The 18,833-nt window shown below is 49.4% G+C and overlaps 1 long non-coding RNA gene across 3 annotated transcripts in view; it reads left to right on the forward strand.

Moving 5' to 3' along the window:
- Positions 1-44: 44 nt before the first annotated feature.
- LOC139358724 (uncharacterized) overlaps positions 45-18,833 on the forward strand; it is a 26,431-nt gene continuing 7,642 nt past the window's right edge. Inside the window, exons 1-3 of one of the 3 annotated variants that reach the window (XR_011614120.1) lie at positions 45-280; positions 1,793-1,909; positions 8,303-8,439. This is a non-coding gene — a long non-coding RNA (uncharacterized lncRNA). The remainder of the gene's footprint in view (positions 281-1,792; positions 1,910-8,302; positions 8,440-18,833) is intronic. The other 2 variants (XR_011614122.1, XR_011614121.1) reach the window with 2 other exon arrangements.

The following is an 18,833-nucleotide window of genomic DNA, read 5'->3' on the forward strand; positions in this document are numbered from 1 at the left end:
GTTACTGCTTTTCGCCAGGCGTCCTTATTAGCCTCTGAGGCGTCGAGACGCGAGAGGTGTGATTGGTACTACGTCAGGCGGTATCCGGGAACGCCCAAAGAGGGCGTTCATCACTGAAACGTGGCGGCCGCGCAATCGAAGCTAGAGGCGGGGAGCGGCTGGCGCCCCTCTGTGTCCCACAATGCTTGCGGCACGCCTTAGCCCCCATGTATCCCATAGTCACCCGCGACTCCCCGCCTGCTCTATCCGCCTGCTTAGTGTGAAGCTCACAGCAGGAGAGGTTGGTCGGGGTCTTCGGCGGACTTTATTGTTACCCCCTCCCCCTTTATAGTTGTGGAAACTGAGGCTCAGAGGTGCCAAGTGACCTGCCTAGATCAGACTGCTAGTTTAGGGTTCTAACCGCCAGAGTTCAAACCATACTTAAACGGTTCTCAAACTTAATTGTAGGACAGGGATTTCTGGAACACCGTTTTTATTTATTTTTATTTATTGTTTGAGACAGGGTCTCTCTCTGTCGCCCAGGCTGGAATGTGGTGGCAGGATCACGGCTCATTGCACCGTCGACTTCCCAGGCACAAGCCATCCTCCCAGCTCAGCCTCCCGAGTAGCTGGGTTTACACAGGCACACACCACCACGCCTGCCTAAATTTTTGTATTTTTGGTAGAGATGGGGTTTTGTAATGTTGCTCAGGTCGGTCTCAAACTCCTGAGCTCAAGCAGTCCACCCACTGGGCCTCCCAAGGGCTAGGATTACAGGCATGAGCCGCCGTACCCGGCCAGCTAATTATTTAAAAAAATTTTATAGAGACAGAGTCTCACTATGTTGCCTGGACTGGTCTTTAACTCCTGGTCTAAAGTGATCCTCTCGCCTTAGCTTACGGAGCATCTGAGGCTACAGGTGCATATCACCTTGCCTGGCTAATTTTTAATTTTTAAATATTTATTTATTTATTTATTTATTTATTTATTTATTTATTTATTTATTTTGAGATGGAATCTCTCTCTGTCATCCAGGCTGGAGTGCAGTGGCAGGATCTCAGCTCACTGCAACCTCTGCCTTCCAGGTTCAAGCGATTCTCCTGCTTCGCCTCCCAAGTAGCTGGGATTGCAGGCGTGTACCACCATGCCCGACTAATTTTTGTATTTTTAGTAGAGACGGGGTTTTACCATGCTGACCAGGTTCGTCTCGAACTCCTGACCTCAGGTGATCTACCCTCCTCGGCCTCCCAAAGTGCTAGGATTACAGGTGTGAGCCACTGCACCCGGCCACCCGGCTAATTTAAAAAAAATTTTTGTCGACACGAAGACTCATCATGTTGCCAAGGCTGGTCTTGAACTCCTGGGCTTAAGCAGTCCTCCTGCCTCGGCCTCCCAAAGTGCTGGGATTACAGGTGTGGGCCACCACACCTGACCAGGATGGTATTTAAAAAAATTCAGATTCTGGGTCTCACTTGGATAGATTGTATGGATATGTTTATGCTGGAGCCCAGGAGTGCCGCATTAACTGTGATTCTGAAGTGACAACTCACAAACTGCTTTACTGCAGTAGATAACAGTGCTGTCCTCTCAGCAACTCCCAGGCTATGGAGTTCCTCCTGGTGTCTTTGTTTCAGAATTTTAAAACAATGAAAGATAATCTGAGGGCATGACTTTATTCAAACCTCAGATCCTCTCTACCTGACATAGGCTTCCTTAGCCTCCTAGCATGCCTCCTTTATTAGAAATTATTAGACATATCTGATGTCTAGGCTCTGCCACTTTTTTTTTTTTTTTTTTTTTTTTTTGGAGACAGGGTCTTGCTCTTTTGCCAGGCTGGAGTGCAATGGCACAATCTCAGCTCACTGCGACCTCCGCCTTCTGGGTTCAAGTGATTCTCCTGCCTCAGCTTCCCAAGTAGCTGGAACTACAGGTATGTGCCACCACACCTGGCTAATTTTTGTATTTTTAGTAGAGATAGGGATTCACCATGTTGGCCAGGCTGGTCTCAAATTCCTGACCTCCAGTGATCCATCCACCTTGGCCTCCCAAAGTGCTGGGATTACAGGTGTGAGCCCACCATGCCTGGCCCACCAGCCTTCTTTCCATCTCAGCAGGGCCTCTGCACTTGACGTTCTTTCTGCATGGCACACTCTTCCTCCAGATTTCCTGGTGCCTGAATTGGTCTCATCAGCTATGCCTCTGCTCGAGAGTTAACTCCTTATGCAGGTCTTTTCTGACCATCATTTCTGAAATAGGTGATTGTATTAGTCCGTTTTCATGCTGCTAATAAAGACATAACTCCAGACTGGGAAATTTACAAAAGAAAGAGGTTTAATGGACTCACAGTTCCACATGTCTGGGGAGGCCTCACAATCATGGCAGAAGGCAAGGAGGAGCAAGTCACGTTTTACATGAATGGTAGCAGGCAAAGAGAGAGAGCTTGTGTAGAGGAACTTCCCCTTTTAAAACTGTCAGATCTCATAAGACTTATTCACTATCACAAGAACAGTGTGGAAAAGACCTGCCCCCATGATTCAATTACCTCCCACCGGGTCCATCCCACAGCACGCGGGAATTCAAGATGAGATTTGGGTGAGGATACAGTCAACGCATATCACTGGCATAGAGTAGGTGCTTAAGTAGGTATTCATTGTCTGAGTTAATGAATAAAAGAATCTGGCCAGTGTTTTTTTCTAAAAGTTCATTGAAATTGCCATGGACCCTGCCATTCATGCAGGTGGGGAGAAAGAGGCTCAGAGTAGTTGAGTACTTAGCCCAGTGAGTAAATGGTGGAGCCAGGATTTGAAAGCAGTTTTGTGGACTCAGAAGCTTTTACCCGTTACAGGGGTGGTGAAGAAGGCCTTTGCGAGAGGCCAGAGAGGCCCCAGGGCAGAACCATCCAGCCAAGCCCACCCCAAATTCCTGTCCCACAGAAACTAAGAGAGATAATAAAAAGACAGTTGCAGGGTTGTGTGGCTCCTCCTCTGTCTCTTGCCTGCTCTCTCTAAGGAATTCAGAGCCTTCCCATCTTGAATACCAGCAGCAGCTCCAGAATTTCCCCATGGGACCGGCTTACTGAGAGCCCTCTGGTGAAAGGGACAGCCCTGGGCTTGCCTGGGAGCTGTGTCTGTGTAACAGGTACCCTGTTTTTGGGAGGATGCAGGTTTGTTGCGGGGAGAGCATTCTCGAGACTGTGAGGGGACTGAGCCTGCTCCTGAAGCCATCTCTTTTTTAGTCTCACTCTGCAGTGACAAGATCTCGGCTCACTGTAACTTCTGTCTCCCGATTCAAGCGATTCTCCTGCCTCAGACTCCCGAGTAGCTGGGATTATAGGTGCCCGCCACCATGCCCGGCAAATCTTATTTTTATTTATTTATTTATTTGAGACGGAGTCTTGCTCTGTTGGCCAGGCTGGAGTGCAGTGGCGCTATCTCAGCTCACTGCAACCTCCACCTCCCGGGTTCATGCCATTCTGCCTCAGCCTCCTCAGTAGCTGGGACCACAGGTGCCCGCCACCACACCTGGCTAATTTTTTGTATTTTTAGTAGAGACGGTGTTTCACCATGTCAGCCGGGATGGTCTCAATCTCCTGACCTTGTGATCCGCCCGCCTTGGCCTCCCAAAGTGCTGGGATTACAGGCGTGAGCCACCGCGCCTGGTCAAATTTTTGTATTTTTAGTAGAAATGAAGTTTCACAATGTTGGTCAGATGGTCTTGAACTCCTGACCTCAGGTGATCCACACGGCTTGGCCTCCAAAAGTGCTGGGATTACAGGCATGAGCCACCGCACTGAAGCCATCTCTTGGCAAAATACTGCTGAGCATTCAGACAGAACAGAATTAGGAGAAAGAAGAGGAACAAGCATCGATTTCTTGAACACTCTGTGCTAGGCACCTCATGCATTTCAATTATTCTAGGCAGTGAGTGAAGAGTTGTTGCCAGAATCTGAAGTGTGTTCTGAGAACTTGGCCAAATGTAGGGTGACCATATAATTTACCATTTAAATTGGGGCGCTTTGGGGGCAAGAAAGGGATTACTATCATTAATTATGCCAGATAAAAGGTGTAAACTGGGATCGTCTCACTTAAACTGGGAGGTATGGTCACCCTAGGCAGAAGGGAAATAAAACGGTCATTAACAAATCACACCAAAGTTTAGTGGCTTAAAATGACAACAGTCTTTTTATTGTATCTCTTAGTTTCTGTGGGTCAGGAATTAGGGGAGTGCTTGACTGGGTGGTTCTGACCTGGGGTCTCTCATGCAATATAGTTGGGTGTGGGTGGAGCTTCGCTTTCTCTCTCTCCATTTAGTCTCAGGGTCACTCTGCGTAGTGAGTCTGTGTGAGGAGTTCAGAGCAAGCACTCTGGCGAACAAGCTGGAAGCCACATTGCCTTCTGTGATCTAGCCTCAGAAGTTATGTGATATCACTCCCATCCCTGTAATTGTTGGTTCCAAGTGCGTTACAAGCCTGCCCAGAGTCAAGGGGGAGAGAGGACAGAGACTGAATTTTTTGCTGGGTAAGGCACGAAGATATGGAACAAGTATGTGGAGTGGGAGATATTGTCGTGGCCATCTTAGGGGTATGAACTCTGCCATGGATGCAGACTGGCCTTTTCTTTTTTTTTTTTGAGACTCGCTCTGTCGCCCAGGCTGGAGTACAGTGGCCGAATCTCAGCTCACTGCAAGCTCCTTCTCCCAGGTCCACGCCATTCTCCTGCCTCAGCCTCCTGAATAGCTGGGACTACAGGCGCCCGCCACCACGCCCGGCTAGTTTTTTGTATATTTTTTTTTTTTTCTTAGTAGAGATGGGGTTTCACCGTGTTAGCCAGGATGGTCTCGATCTCATGGCCTCGTGATCCGCCCGTCTCGGCCTCCCAAAGTGGTGGGATTACAGGCTTGAGCCACTGCGCCTGCAGACTGGCCTTTTCTAAGAGTCATCAGTTTGGTTATCTGCAGACATGACTGAAGAGCGTGGGGTACATCAATGCCAGGCAAAGTTTCTGAGGGAGTCTGGCGCAGAGGGACAGGCCTGGACTACGATCTTGGTTTATCAAGGGGAACCTGGTCAGTTACCTTGCACCCTCTTTGGAGGAAGAGTGAATGGAAGAGTGCCTCAGTAGAGGACAAATAGGAAAGGGATGGTCACAGAGCCAGGGCTGGCATTGTCCAGGGCACAGGCTCTTGGTTGCGCTGACCCAAGCATCATCCCCATTTCCTGGGCAAGACTGTCCTCCCAAAAGAGAGGGGGCTTCAAGCTGTGATAAACGCTTTTAGTTTTTGAGATGGAGTCTGTCACCCAGGCTGGAATGCAGTGGTGCAATCATGGCTCACTACAACCTCTGCCTGCTGGGTTCAAGTGATTCTTGTGACTCAGCCTCCCGAGTAGCTGGGATTACAGGTGCCTACTACTAAGCCTGGCTAATTTTTGTGTTTTTGGTAGAGATGGGGTTGTGCCATGTTGGTCAGGCTGATCTCGAATTCCTGAGCTCAAGTGATCTGCCCGCCTCGGCCTCCCAAAAATCTGGGATTACAGGCGTGAGCCACCATGCCCAGCCGATAAATGCTTCTTAATGCGGTTGTTTATTCTGACTCCCTCCCACCAAGCAGTGCTGTGACACCGTGGATCCTCACGGAACTTGTGCTGTAGGGAAGCCCGTGCTGGTTGGGCTGTAGGAAGTGCTCCATTCTGTTGGTGGGGTATTTACTGTGCTGTCCAATAATAAGTGGATCTTCTGCTATGCGTCAGCCTTGTAAGTTTGGTCAGAGGGAGAGGGAGTCTGCCCCTGCCTTGTGTGCAGATATATCCCAGATATCCTGTGGTGGTTTCACCTCACTGGGACCTGTCAGTGTGGCCAGCCTTTCTTCCAGAGTGGCAACCTGCATTTCCTTGCTTATCTTTTAAGAAGCACCATAGGAATTATCATCCCATTTTACAGATGAGAACACTGAGGCTCAGAGAGGAGGAATGTCTTGCCCCAGGGGGGCCAGCTGGTCGGGATGCAATTGGAATGGAAACCCAGGTGTGGCTGAAACCAAAGCTGGCACTCTCCATGCACAATTCCCAAACCCCCAAAGCTCTGAAAAGCTAAAGCTTTTTCATAAGATTGGGGCAAGCATCTGATGGCAAACCTGATATGAATTGGATGTGAGGTTATTTATAGTCTTTATTTTGTCCCACTTAGCGTGAATATCTATACATTTTGCTGCAGAAAAATGAAAGGGTTTATGGAATATTGCTCTGGAACTCACTGGCATGTCACCTGATATGCAGTAGATCCACTTGAAAACCTTTCAGGAATCCAAAGAATTCCAAGTTAGAAAGCACATTGAGGCCGGATGTGGTGGCTGCAGCCCTGTAATCCCAGCACTTTGGGAGCCTGAGGCGGGCGGATCACCAGAGGTCAGGAGTTTGAGACCAGCCTGGTCAACATGGTGAAACCCCATCTCTACTAAAATACAAAAATTAGCCATGCGTGGTGGTGGGTGCCTGTAATCCCAGCTACTGGGGGAGGCTGAGGCATGAGAATTGCTTGAACCTGGGAGGCTGGGTTACATTGAGCCAAAATCGTGGCACTCTAGCCTGGGTGACAGAGTAAAACCGTGTCTCAAAATAAATAAAATAAAATAAATAAATTGATAAAGCACATTGAGCCGTGAGGATTTCAGGTAAGAAATTGTGGAGCTGTGCTACCTGTACCAAACTTTTCTGTCTCAGTTAGGCAGAGATCACTACCCCCATTTGGCAGATGAGGAAGACTGAGGGCAAGGAACATGGTGTCCCAGGTAGAACGGCAGCCATTTTATCATCCTGTTGGAGGGTGTGCCAGCAGGAAAGGAAGCTTTTGAGTCACCAGCCCACTCTAGCCTCCCAAGAACCTTGTTGTCTCAGCAAAATTTCAGAACTAGAAAACCTGGAAAGATTAAAGCCCCAAAGAATGCCGCAAGTCCCCCGGAAGAAAGGGAGGCTTGCTGTACGTTCCAGTGGTCGGTATTCAAAATCATTTTTTATTTCAGCTGCATATACACTCACCCATCACAGGACCGGTTCTCAGAATAGAGAGGTACCTGTTGAATCATCCACCCTACTTCCTGCCTCGTGTGGGCATGTCTCCAAGTGCTGAGCCATCCGCTTCGCTACCGTGGCCTGAGATATATCAGGATTTGCAGGCCTGGCGACAGGAGACAAAATAGATTCCCATTTCCTTCGGAACCATTTAGCTAGTTTAGAGAGTGTGTGACTGTTTCAATGGGATGAGCAATAACCAGGCCTCTCCTTGGCTCCTTCTCTCTGCCCCATATGTTTTCTTCTGTTGGAAGCTGGGACTTGGTGTCTTAGGGCCAAAGATAAACACTGATTTTGGCTCAATCTGGCCGCACAGCTGTGGGCTAGTAGGTGCCCCTCTCTGAACCTCAGGCCTCTGCTTTCTGTAGCACAGTGTTGTTCTCAGCCCTGTTTTTTTTTTTTTTTTTTTTTTTTGAGACAGTCTCACTCTGTCGCCCAGGCTGGAATGCAGTGGTGCGATTTCAGCTCACTGCAACCTCCGTCTCCTGGGTTCAAGCAATTCTCCCTGCCTCAGCCTCCCGAGTAGCTGGGATTACAGGTGCCTGCCACCAGGCCCAGCTGATTTTTGTATTTTTTAGTACAGACAGGGTTTCACCATGTTGGCCAGGCTGGTCTCGAACTCCCGACCTCAGGTGATCCACCCGCCTCAGCCTCCCAAAGTGCAGAGATTACAGGCGTAAGCCACCGCGTCAGGTGTCTCATCTCTTCATACCACATGCCTTGGTTCCCACTGCCCTGGCGGGTGCCTGGAGAGACTTGTGGTTGGGACCGAGTGACCGCAAGGTGATATTTAAGGTGGTCTCATGGAGCAGTCTGACATCACTGTAATGCAAGCAGACATCTGGGGAGTCAGATTGCCTGAATTTGAATTCCAGCGATTTAAATTTTTGCCACTGTTGTGTGACCTTGGGCAAGTTGTGTGACCATTTGAGCCATAGCTTCTTCATCTGTAAAATAGATGGAATCATAGTATGTACCACTTTGGGAGGGAGGGATAATAGAATTAGGTCAGACTATGTATGTGACATGCTTAAGGCAGTGCCTGGCATGCAAATAAGCCCTTGATACGTGCCAGTGGGGTTCACCTGCTTACCAGAAACTTGGAGGTAGGGGGCTTTGGCTGGGGCAAGACCTTGCAACATTTAAAAAGCAATCACTGGTCACTTGTGAGGTTCCAGGCCCTGGGTTGGTCACTCAGCATTCAGGGCAAGACCTTGCCGTGCTATCAAGTAACCTAGAGTCTGTTTTTTTTTTCTTAAGATGGAGTTTCACTCTGTCGCCCAGGCTGGAGTGCAATGGCACGATCTCGGCTCTCTGCAACCTCGGCTCACTGCAACCTCCGCCTCTGCATTCAAGTGATTCTCCTGCCTCAGCCTCCCAAGTAGCTGGGACTACAGGTGCGTGCCACCACACCCGGGTAATTTTTGTATTTTTAGTAGAAATGGGGTTTCAACATGTTGGACAGGCTGGTCTCGAATTCCTGAGCTCAAGTGATCCACCCGCCTCGACCTCCCAAAGTGCTGGGATTACAGGCATGAGCCACTGTGCCCGGCCAAATAACTCAGAGTCTAATGGGGCAAGTAGGTGTGGCTAATCCAGGGACTGCAATATCTATAAAGTCCTTAATGAAATATATTTTGAGTCTATGTTTAAAAAGCAGATTTCACCTAAAAAGCCAGTTTTCTGGCTTCTCTTAAGATCTGGCAACACCAGGCTGGCCTTCCTGCAATATGAGAAGAAGCGGGAGCTGAATAGGAGCTGCCCCCTTGGCCAGGGGCTCTCTACTTTGCCTCAGTCCCCACTACTCCCTATTGCACCAGATTCGACCTTCTTCATAGTCATGCACGTTTGCCGCCTGGGCTTGTGGGAGTTTGCTGATAAGTTGCAATGCAACGCTGTGGGTGCTGTGAGAGCACGATGAGCAATAATAACTCAGCCTTGGGCAGTCGGGAAAAGCTTCCCGAGGGAGGCGAAGTCACAGCTGCTTGTCTATAAAACCTGCAGATGCTGCTGAACACCCTCATCTTTATGGCTCAAGGACATGAATAAAGGACGCAAAGTCACAGCTCACGAGGAATCTCTGGCAAAAAGCGACTGAGGCCCAGTGACTTGTGTGGGGTCACACAGCCTGCTGATGGCAGAAGTGGGGCTAGAACTAGGATTACCAACCAGAAACATTTCTGGACTACTTTCCCTAGAACCAGGGCTGTCAACCAGAAATAGTTCCGGGCCACTCTACCTCCCTTGTCTCTGGATTCCTCGGGAGTTAGGAGGATACGTACTCCGGCATCTTAGACTTGAGTCCTGCCTCTGCCACTTACTTGCAGTATGACCTCAGTTAAATCACTTCCTTTCCTTAAACCTCAGTTTCCTCATCTGTAAGGTAGGGCTAAGGATTCTGACCTCAGAGGAGTGTTCTGAGGGCCAACCATTGAGAAAGTGGACAGGGGACAATCTCAGACATCTCATTAGCTCAAGAGGACTCTAGATACGTGAGGGTCATTATGATTGTTGACAAATAGCCACTTCTCCCAACAAATTTTGGCATCATCTGTTTAACAGTGACCTTGAAAGGGAACCATCCCCCACTTTGCCCTTGCCAGTCCCTTAAAGGAGCACGCATGGCCTTTGGTCAGGCTTGGACCCTGGAAGGGAGAGCTTTGGGATTCTCTGACTTTGGGTGTGAGCAGGGCCCTGGATGCAGAGCCCAAGGGTTCCCCTCTCCTAGGAGGCTCCAGGGTCACAGCAGGTACTGGGGTAGAGATGGGAAGGAAGCAGAATTTCCTGGGCAAAAGAGGAGAAATGTCAATAATTCTTTTGTTTTCTTCAAGGCACCTACCTGCCTATTAGGGGCTCCCCTTAAATCCCATGTCTGTGGCTGGAACTATTGAGACTCTTCCACTTTGGGGAAGTCCCACTGTCCTGAGTTCAAATCCTGACTTTTCTCCATATTAGTTGAGTGTGACTTTGGACAAGATTTCAAATTCCTCTAAACTCCAATGTCCTCATCTACAAAATGGGCCCCTTAGATACTTATTTGGTAAGGTTTAGTGGGAATTAAGTGAGATTATGTGTGAAAGCGTTTAGCACAGTACAGAGCTCAGTCAATGCCCGTTATTACTGTGACTGGAAATTAGAATGATTACCACCCATCGTGTTTGTATAACACTTGACCATTTCTAAACTTATGCTTCTCTTACGCCATTTGATCTATGCAATGACTCTTTGAGGTGGCCAGTGCAGGGATCATGACCTCATTGCATAGATGAGACAACTGGTGCTCAGAGAAGGCAACAGTCTACTCAAGGTCACACAGCTTGAGCATGGCAGAATGGCAGAGCCAAGTTCAAGTCTTGTTTTTTTTTTTTTTTTGAGACGGAGTGTGGCTCTATCGCCCAGGCTAGAGTGCAGTGGAACGATCTTGGCTCACTGCAACCTCTGCCTCCCGGGTTCAAGCGATTTCCTGCTAATTGTCGTGTTTTTAGTAGAGACGGGGTTTCACCATGTTGGCCAGGCTGGTCTTGAACTCCTCACCTCAAGTGATCCACCCGCCTTAGCCTCTCAAAGTGCTAGGATTACAGGCATGAGCCACCGCACCTGGTCTCGAGTCCTCTGAGATGAAGAATGAACAGCACCTTCCACAGGGCCGGCCCAGACCAGACCAGGCTTTGAGCACGTCGTTGGTTGTTCACCCTGGGTGCTTCATATCTCCCAAAAACTCCTTGATAGAGAAATAATCCAGAATGCTGTTTCAAACCCTTGTTGCCTCTGTTTGTACTCTGAGCCTGTACCACCTCTAGGGACGAAGAAACTTCTCCTTGCCCCGTGGTGTCAAACGGACTTTTCCTTGAATTTGTCCTAAACGAATCTCAGCAGCCTGCATTGGGTGGGTCAAAGCACTCGGCCAGAAGTTCTGTGTGCTCTGCACTGTGGCCACAGGATGGCGCTGTTCCACAACTCATGAAAAATCAGGCCCGGTCCCCGGACTGCGTTTCAACGCATCAAGATCATTTAAACACCTACTATGTGCAAATCGCTGTGCCTGCTGCCGGGAGGGCTTCAGTTATTCAATACTGTTATGTTAAGCTATATTAATAATAGCCGTAATAACATCGGTACAGGTCTTCATAGTTTATTGAGCAATTTACGTGCATTATCTGGTTCTATCTGCAAGCAGTCCTGATGCGTTAGATTAGGTGGGTCTTTCCGTCCCACTTGAGGAGGAAACTGAGGCACAGAGGATGATAGAACTTATGTAAAGGCACGGAGGAGAGAGGCACATGATAGACATTTGATGAATTGTAGGTGGTGGATGGAATGAGGCAGACCCAGGCATCTGTCTCCTCCAGGCTGTTATTCATCCGTGAGGGCAGGGATTGTATCTTATTTGTCTTTCTGTCCCCGCTCCTAGCGCGGCTTCTGATTGAGGGCTTCCGCAGACCTTTGTGGCAGGCAGAGGAGAGGCAGGGGGATGCCCTGCAGGCTGCAATGCCGAACAGCTCCTGGAAAGCTCTCTGAGGGTGTGCAGGCTGAGAGAGGCGGCCTCTGGGCTGGAGATTGCAAAGAGAGGAGGTCACTACCTTCACTGTGTAGCATTTGCAGGCCATGAATGGCTCACCATAATTCAGTCCCTGAAGGCGCCAAGTAGCTGAGTGGTCAGGAATGATTCATGCATTCCACAAACGTTTTCTGAGTTCCTGTTACACGCTAAGCATTAGGAATACAGATATGCAAATACAGCCTCTGTCCCCCCGGAGCTTCCAGAGCAGTGGGGGAGATAGAGGGCAAAGAGCTAGCAATGTGGTTTGGTTTGAATTGCCCAGAGGTCTGTACTGAGTGCCACGGGGTAACCAAGTCTAGGAGGCGCAGGGTGAGGGCTACAAGAGGAGGAGACCTTTTGCAGCATTTGAAGGATGAAATGAGTTTGCAGATTACCAAAGAAAGGCACATGAGGACTGGGGGAAGGAAAGCGTCAGGGGCAGTGGGGTGTGTACGGGCAGGAGCTGTCAAAGGACGTCCGTCCGTCATGCGTTTGAGGATGGGTAACAGATGCAGTAGGAAAGACAGTGGGACCAGCAGGGAGGGCCTTGAAAGCTGTATCCTGAGGACTGTGAATTGCATCTTGTATTTGTCAGGGAATCACCATGGTGGGAGCTGTGCTAGGAGCTCACAGTTCCACGGGGAAGGTGGGCAAAGAGAGGCCCATCACTCATGTTTACTGAGCCCTGACTATTTTGTGGTGCTAAGCGCTTCTTGGGGCTGGGTTTATTGTCTGTCTTACAAGGCAGGTACTGTGATCATCCCATTTTATAGATAAGTAAACTGAGACTAGGGATGCTGACATAAGTTTTTCCCAAGCTCATAAAACTGGTACTAGTGGAGTCAGGACTGGCCTTTTTTTTTTTTTTGAGACGGATTCTCACTCTGTTGCCCAGGTTGGAGTGCAGTGGCATGATCTTGGCTCACTGCAACCTCTGCCTCCCAGGTTCAAGTGATTCTCCTGTCTCAGCCTCCTGAGTAGCTGGGATTACAGGCACACGCCACCATGTCTGGCTAATTTTAAAATATTTTTTAATAGAGACAGGGTTTCACCATGTTGGTCAGGTTAGTCTTGAACTCCTGACCTCGTGATCCACCCGCCTTGGCCTCCCTCCCTCCCCAGAGGCGACCACTCTTACAATCTCTTGTGTTTTTTATTTTCTAGAGACTTTACCTGTTTGTTTTGTAAGAGGTGTTTTATATAGACATAAGCACAAAAGGCAAGACAAGTGCCTGTTAACCACAGACGTGGGCTTTGGGACGAGCCAGTGTGGGTTTAGATCTTGACTTTTTTTGAGAACTTGACAAGTGTCACCATTAAATGATGGTTTGGGCAAAGAGTTGGCAGGCTTGGAGGGTGGGATGAGGATGGCAAGGGGTAGGGATGTGGACATCAAGAGGTCTGTGTGCACAAGTGTGACGGTGTGGGCCTGGACTGGGGGTGAGGTGATCAGATAGGGACAGGAAATGCGGACCGCAGGGGCCTGGTGATAGACCAAGCAGGGATGAGGCAGGGGAGAGTGGCTGCTGTGGGGCTGTCATAGCCGGTGGGCGTTTGGCAGGGTGGAAGGCACAGTAAGAGGAAGAGAGGCAGCCTGCGGGCTTGGCTTAGGACAGTACCTCTCTAAGGCTCATGCTGACTCTGGAGCAGTTCCAGCCCACGGTGCCATGCACACGAGCCAGGAAGCTAGGTGGGTGGGCCCGGAAGGAGGCCATGGGCTCAGGAGCCCGGGACGTCTGGCCCCGGTGCCTGGTGGGGATTCTGGACAAGCCAATCCCTCTCCAGGCATCTGTGCAGGTCAGTACCACACGGAAGCCCCTCGTCCCTGTTGGTCTTCACTACGGAGCGAGAGGCAGGGAAAGGCTTCGGAGATGCCGGGCTGGGATGGGCTGGGGGCTTGGAATTCCTCCCCAGAGGTTTTCAGGGTGGCATCTGAGCAAGTGTCCACAATGTGCAGCGCTCTCCCAGGCAGGATGGGCACCCGTACATGTTTGCATATGTGTACTTTACATGTTATACGTAATGCAACGTAATACATGTTATTTTGCTTGGTTCTTACTTCCCCTTTTAGAAGCCAGTTGATATATGATGAGTTGGTACCTCCCATTCTTTTTGATGCACAAACGGCTCGTTGAGGATCCTAAGTCTGTGCCCCAGTCCCCGTAGTCCGTTCACTTCCTGGCTTCCTGGAAGAGCAAGATGCCCCCATCTCTTCTTGTTCTTTCCCTGCCCCACTCCCAGAATCAGCTGTTTTTCCAAGGACCCCGAGTTTTCTTCCCTGAGAAATGCTATTTGGGTGGGGGAGAGGGTGGGAAGCAACAAGCTGTGGGGGAAGCGCCCCAATCTGGCCAATCCCTTTGCTCTTGTGACCTTGAGCAAGTCCCTTGTGGCATTAGGGGACCAGTTGCGTCCTTTCTAGACTCATCTGAGGCCAAGAAGATGTGGGAAGCACTCATCCTGTGTGCCCGGGAGCTGGAATGGCACAGCCCCAGCTCTGCCCCTGTGTGGCTGTGTGATTCTGGGTTCCTTAACCTCTCTGAGCCTCAGTCCTCATCTGTGAGATAGGAATAATACAAGACTCACTCCCTCTTTTTTTTTTTTTTTTTTTTTTTTTTTTTTTAGAGACAGGGTCTTACTCTGTTGCCCAGGCTGAAGTGCAATGGCATGATCATAGCTCATTGCACCCTTGAACTCCTGGGTTCAAACGATCCTCCCGACTCAGCCTCTCAAAGTGCTGGGATTACAGGCATGAGCCACTGCATCTGGCACGTGGACATTTTTGACATATCTCAACTAGGGAAGGTACTCAATAAATGCTAATTCCCTTCTTCCTCCCCTTCATCATTTGACTTCAGTACCCTAGGAAATGAGGACTGGGATATTGGATGGTTTGGGAGAGGAGGAAAGAGGTGTCCAAGGAAAAGGAAGAAATTGGAAAATAGAAAACCATGGAGAAATAAAAGAGGAGGGGTTAATTCAGAATAGGGAAGACGGGCCGGGCGCGGTGGCTCACGCCTGTAATCCCAGCACTTTGGGAAGCTGAGGTGGGCGGACCACGAGGTCAGGAGTTCGAGACCAGCCTGGCCAATATGGTGAAAAATACAAAAATTAGCTGGGCATGGTGGCACTCACCTGTAGTCCCAGCTACTCAGAAGGCGGAGGCAGAAGAATCGCTTGAACCTGGGAGGCAGAGGTTGCCTCCTCTGAGATCGTGCCACTGCACTCCAGCCTGGGCGACAGAGTGAGAAAAAAAAAAAAACAAAACAAAAAGAGTAGAGAAGACGATTTTAATCATCAATAAAGGAAGGCTCTGGCTGCTTGGGGGAGGTTGAGAGCCTCTTGCCATTAGAGGTATGCAAGTAGAGGCGAGGGATTGTGAGCCATACACATGTGTTTGTGAGGACTCTCATTGGCCAGGAGGTAGATTCCTTCACTCAGCAAACTTTGGGAGAGGGCTATCCTTGCCTGGTCCTGTAATGGGGCAGGGGAAGCCAAGGTGAATAGGACACCATCCCTGGCCCCAGGGAGTGCCCAGCCCAGAAAATAAGCTGGTCACTGAGATCCTTGTACTCTGCAGTTCTGTGCTTTGAAGCATCCAAGCCTTGGAGGGAGTTGGCTGGGGATTTTCAGTGTACGCCTTTTGGTATTGATCCACTGGAGTTGGAGCTGGCTGGGGAACGGCAGGAGGAGGACGCCGCAGTGTTATTAGTGCAGAGGACACGCTGTAATCTGTCAGTGTCACCCTGGTTGCAGCTGGCCAGGAACCATCCTGCTGTTAACGCCTCCCTTCCCAGCAGCCACGGAGCACACAACTTGTACAGCACCCCCGAGTGCCTCCACCTCTCCCTGTAGGAGGGAGAGTGTGGGCATTTATTCTTTTCTGCATCTCCCTGGCATGAGTCCTCTTCTCCAGTCACACTAATTTATTCAGTGTTTCCCAACACACCTACCTCTGTACCTTCAGTTACCAGAATTCCCTACCAGCGATGGTCACTCCTGTCCATTCAGCCATCCATGTGTCCATCCATCCAATCATCCATCCATCCACCCACCCATCCATTCAATCATGCATTCATTCATCCATCATCCATCCATCCACCCATTCATCCATTCAATCATCCATCCATCCATCCATCCATCCACCCACCCACCCACCTTCCATCCATTCAACTTTGCAATCCACTTCAGTTCAATTCGATTCAATTCACCTTCATTCAACTCATGAGGTTACTGGGCTTCACCACATGCCACACATATGTGATAAATGAGGCATACCTCTGCCTTCAAGGAGCCCATGGGAAGAATCCTCCCTGTTCTCCATGGCCAGCTTTCCATCTCACCTCTGTTAATCCTTTGCCAGTCCCTTCAGCAGAAGCAATGGACTCTGAAGGGCTGTTCCGTGAGGAGAGGTCAGTTCTGGCTTTCATGAATTTCAGAGGACAGAGCTCAGACAAGGAGAGAGGCAAAGGGTGGGGAGGAGGTGAGAGTGAGATGAGCTAGTGGGACGGCGATTTTGGCTCTGTGGAGGGAACTGCTTCCATTTAGCTGTGAGTACTCAAGCAGTGTATTGGGGGATGAAGGGAAAGAGAAGGGGGCAAGGAAACCACTATTGGAGAAGTGGGTTAGTGTGGCGGTGAGGAGGTGAGCTCTGCAGCCAATGGACTGCCTGAGCTCATTGTCTCAGCTCCATCATATTCCTGCTGTGTGAACCTGGGCACATATCTTAACATCTCTGAGCCTCCATGTCCTTATTTGTAAAATGAGGATAATAAGACCTATCTCACAATGTTGCCTTTAGCATTAACACATGAGGTGCTTAAATTAATGCGTGGCACAAAGGGAGAGCTTAGTAGATTCCAGCTGTGGTCATGACTGCTCCTATTACGTACCAGCTACTATGCCAGGAGCTTTCATTCCAGTGTGTCCTCTGGGCTAACCCTGTGCGGGGATTATTGAACCCATTTTGCAGATGAGGAAATGAAGACCCAGGGAAGCTATCTCTTGAGCGCGTCATGCAGCTGGCGAAGGGTGGAGCAGTGCTTCAAATGCAGACCTCTCCAACTCCACTGTCCCTGCTCTCCTGCGTGCCCTTTCCTGCCTGTTCTCAAGGGGCAAGTGCTTTGAGATGCAAAGATTGTAAGACTTCCATCCCAGCTTCTGCTTAGGGCACCCTTTTGGCCTTCTCCAGTTGTAGCCCTGAATTGTTAATTACTGGTTTATGTGTGTTTTCTCTGTTCCCCAGAGACCATGAGATCAAGAAAAAAGATTTTCTTCTCCACGGCAATTGAAGTGTTGACTTTGACAATGAAAGTTACAGAATGTATGACGTTTCCCTTTTGGCCTTGCTTGCCAAGAAGCTTGTGCTTTTTGTCAAACTGTTTCCTTCCCCTTTCCATGGTTTTGGTCTTCTACCTTTGACAGCCTTTTATTCATGTGTCTTTTACTGTAAGCTCTTCTACTCATAGAATAAGCTGAATATTTAAATAGAGATTGAATTGAATGGGAAAGGGTGGGTTACAAATTATAAGTAAATAATTCATTTTATATTTAATTTAATTCATTTATTTACTTTTGAGACAGAATCTCACTCTGTCACCCAGGCTGGAGTGCAATGTTGCGATCTCACTGTAACCTCCGCCTCCTGAGTTTAAGCGATTCTCCCGCCTCAGATTCCCAAATAGCTGGGATTACAGGTGGCCATGCCTGGCTAATTTTTGTATTTTTAGTAGAGATGGGGTTTCACCATGTTGGCCAGGCTGGTCTCGAACTCCTGACCTCAGATGATCTGTCTGCCTTGGCCTCCCAAGTACTGGGATTACAGGTGTGAGCCACCATGCCCAGCCTACAAGTAAATAATTCAAATAAAATCACGAACTTCAGGAAGGAAAAATGCCTTTCTTATATCAGTCACAGTGTTTAGCCCTGAGCCCTGGCTCTGGCTGGGTGAAGTTTGCATGGAAAGCCCAGTGATGATTTTCCCTGTTGTGTCTGGATCAGTGACTCTCCTTGCACTTAGAATATAACCCGAAGGCCTCCCCTTTGGATTAGGGCAGCGGTCCCCAACCTTTTTGGCACCAGGGACCGGTTTCATGGAAGACAATTTTTCCACGTACTGGGTGGGAAACTGTTTCTCCTCAGATCATCAGGCATTAGTTAGAGTGTCATAAGGAACATGCAACCTAGATCTCTCATGCACAGTTCACAGTAGGGCTCACGCTCTTGTGACAATCTAATGCTGCCGCTGATGTGACAGGAGGTGGAGCTCAGGCGGTAATGCTCCATCACCTGCTGCTCACCTCCTGCTGTGTGGCCCTGGTCCATGGCCCAGGGACTGGGGAGGCTGGGATTAGAGGACTGATCCCTGCCCACTTCTTCCACCTTATCCTGTGTAACTTGACCCCTTGCTCACCCAGGATACCTACTTAAGTCATCTTTGAGATGTTCTCACAAGCCAGGTGTTTTCCTACCTCAGAAAAAGAGGCTTTGTGGCTGGGCATGGTGGCTCACACCTGTAATCCCAGCGCTTTGGGAGGACAAGGTGGGCGGACCACCTGAGGTCAGGAGTTCAAGACCAGCCTGATCAACATGGAGCAACCCGGTCTTTACTAAAAATACAAAATTAGCTGGGAGTCGTGGCACATGCCTGTAATACTAGCTACTCGGGGAGGCTGAGGCAGAAGAATCGCTTGAACCTGGGAGGCGGAGGTTGTGGTGAGCTGAGATTGTGTCATTGCACTCCAGCTTGGGCAACAAGAGCAAAAACTCTGTCTAAAAAAAAAAGAGATTTTGCGTGTGCTGTTCCCTCTGCCTGGAACCCTCTGCTCTCTCCCATCCCCTGCTTCTGTCTGGCTCATCCTTCCTGTCCTTCAAATTTCTGCTGAAAGTCAGCATCTTACGGAGGCCTCCCCTGACTGCTCTGTCTAAAGGGGTTGTGGTAGCTGGTCTATAAAGACAGCTCCCAGTGCTTCCTGGCCTCTCCTGTGTATGCTGCTGATCCCATCGAGAAATAGACTCTATTTCTCCTTTTCTTGGAACTGGGCTGGACCCTGGGCCTGCCTTTGGCCAGTGGAATGTGGCAGAGGTAATTTACTGATGTTTCTGAGGCGAAGCCTTCAGATGACTGGCAGATTCTCCTTCCTGCCACCTGGAACCCAGCTGGTATGCTGTGGGAGGCACATATCACATAGAGAGACACAGTGGGAGAAATGGGGTGTTCAGCTCAACAACCCAGTTGAACCCCCAGCCAACAGT

The sequence above is a fragment of the Macaca nemestrina genome, chromosome 15 (assembly GCF_043159975.1).
Source record: "Macaca nemestrina isolate mMacNem1 chromosome 15, mMacNem.hap1, whole genome shotgun sequence".
Taxonomy (NCBI): domain Eukaryota; kingdom Metazoa; phylum Chordata; class Mammalia; order Primates; family Cercopithecidae; genus Macaca; species Macaca nemestrina.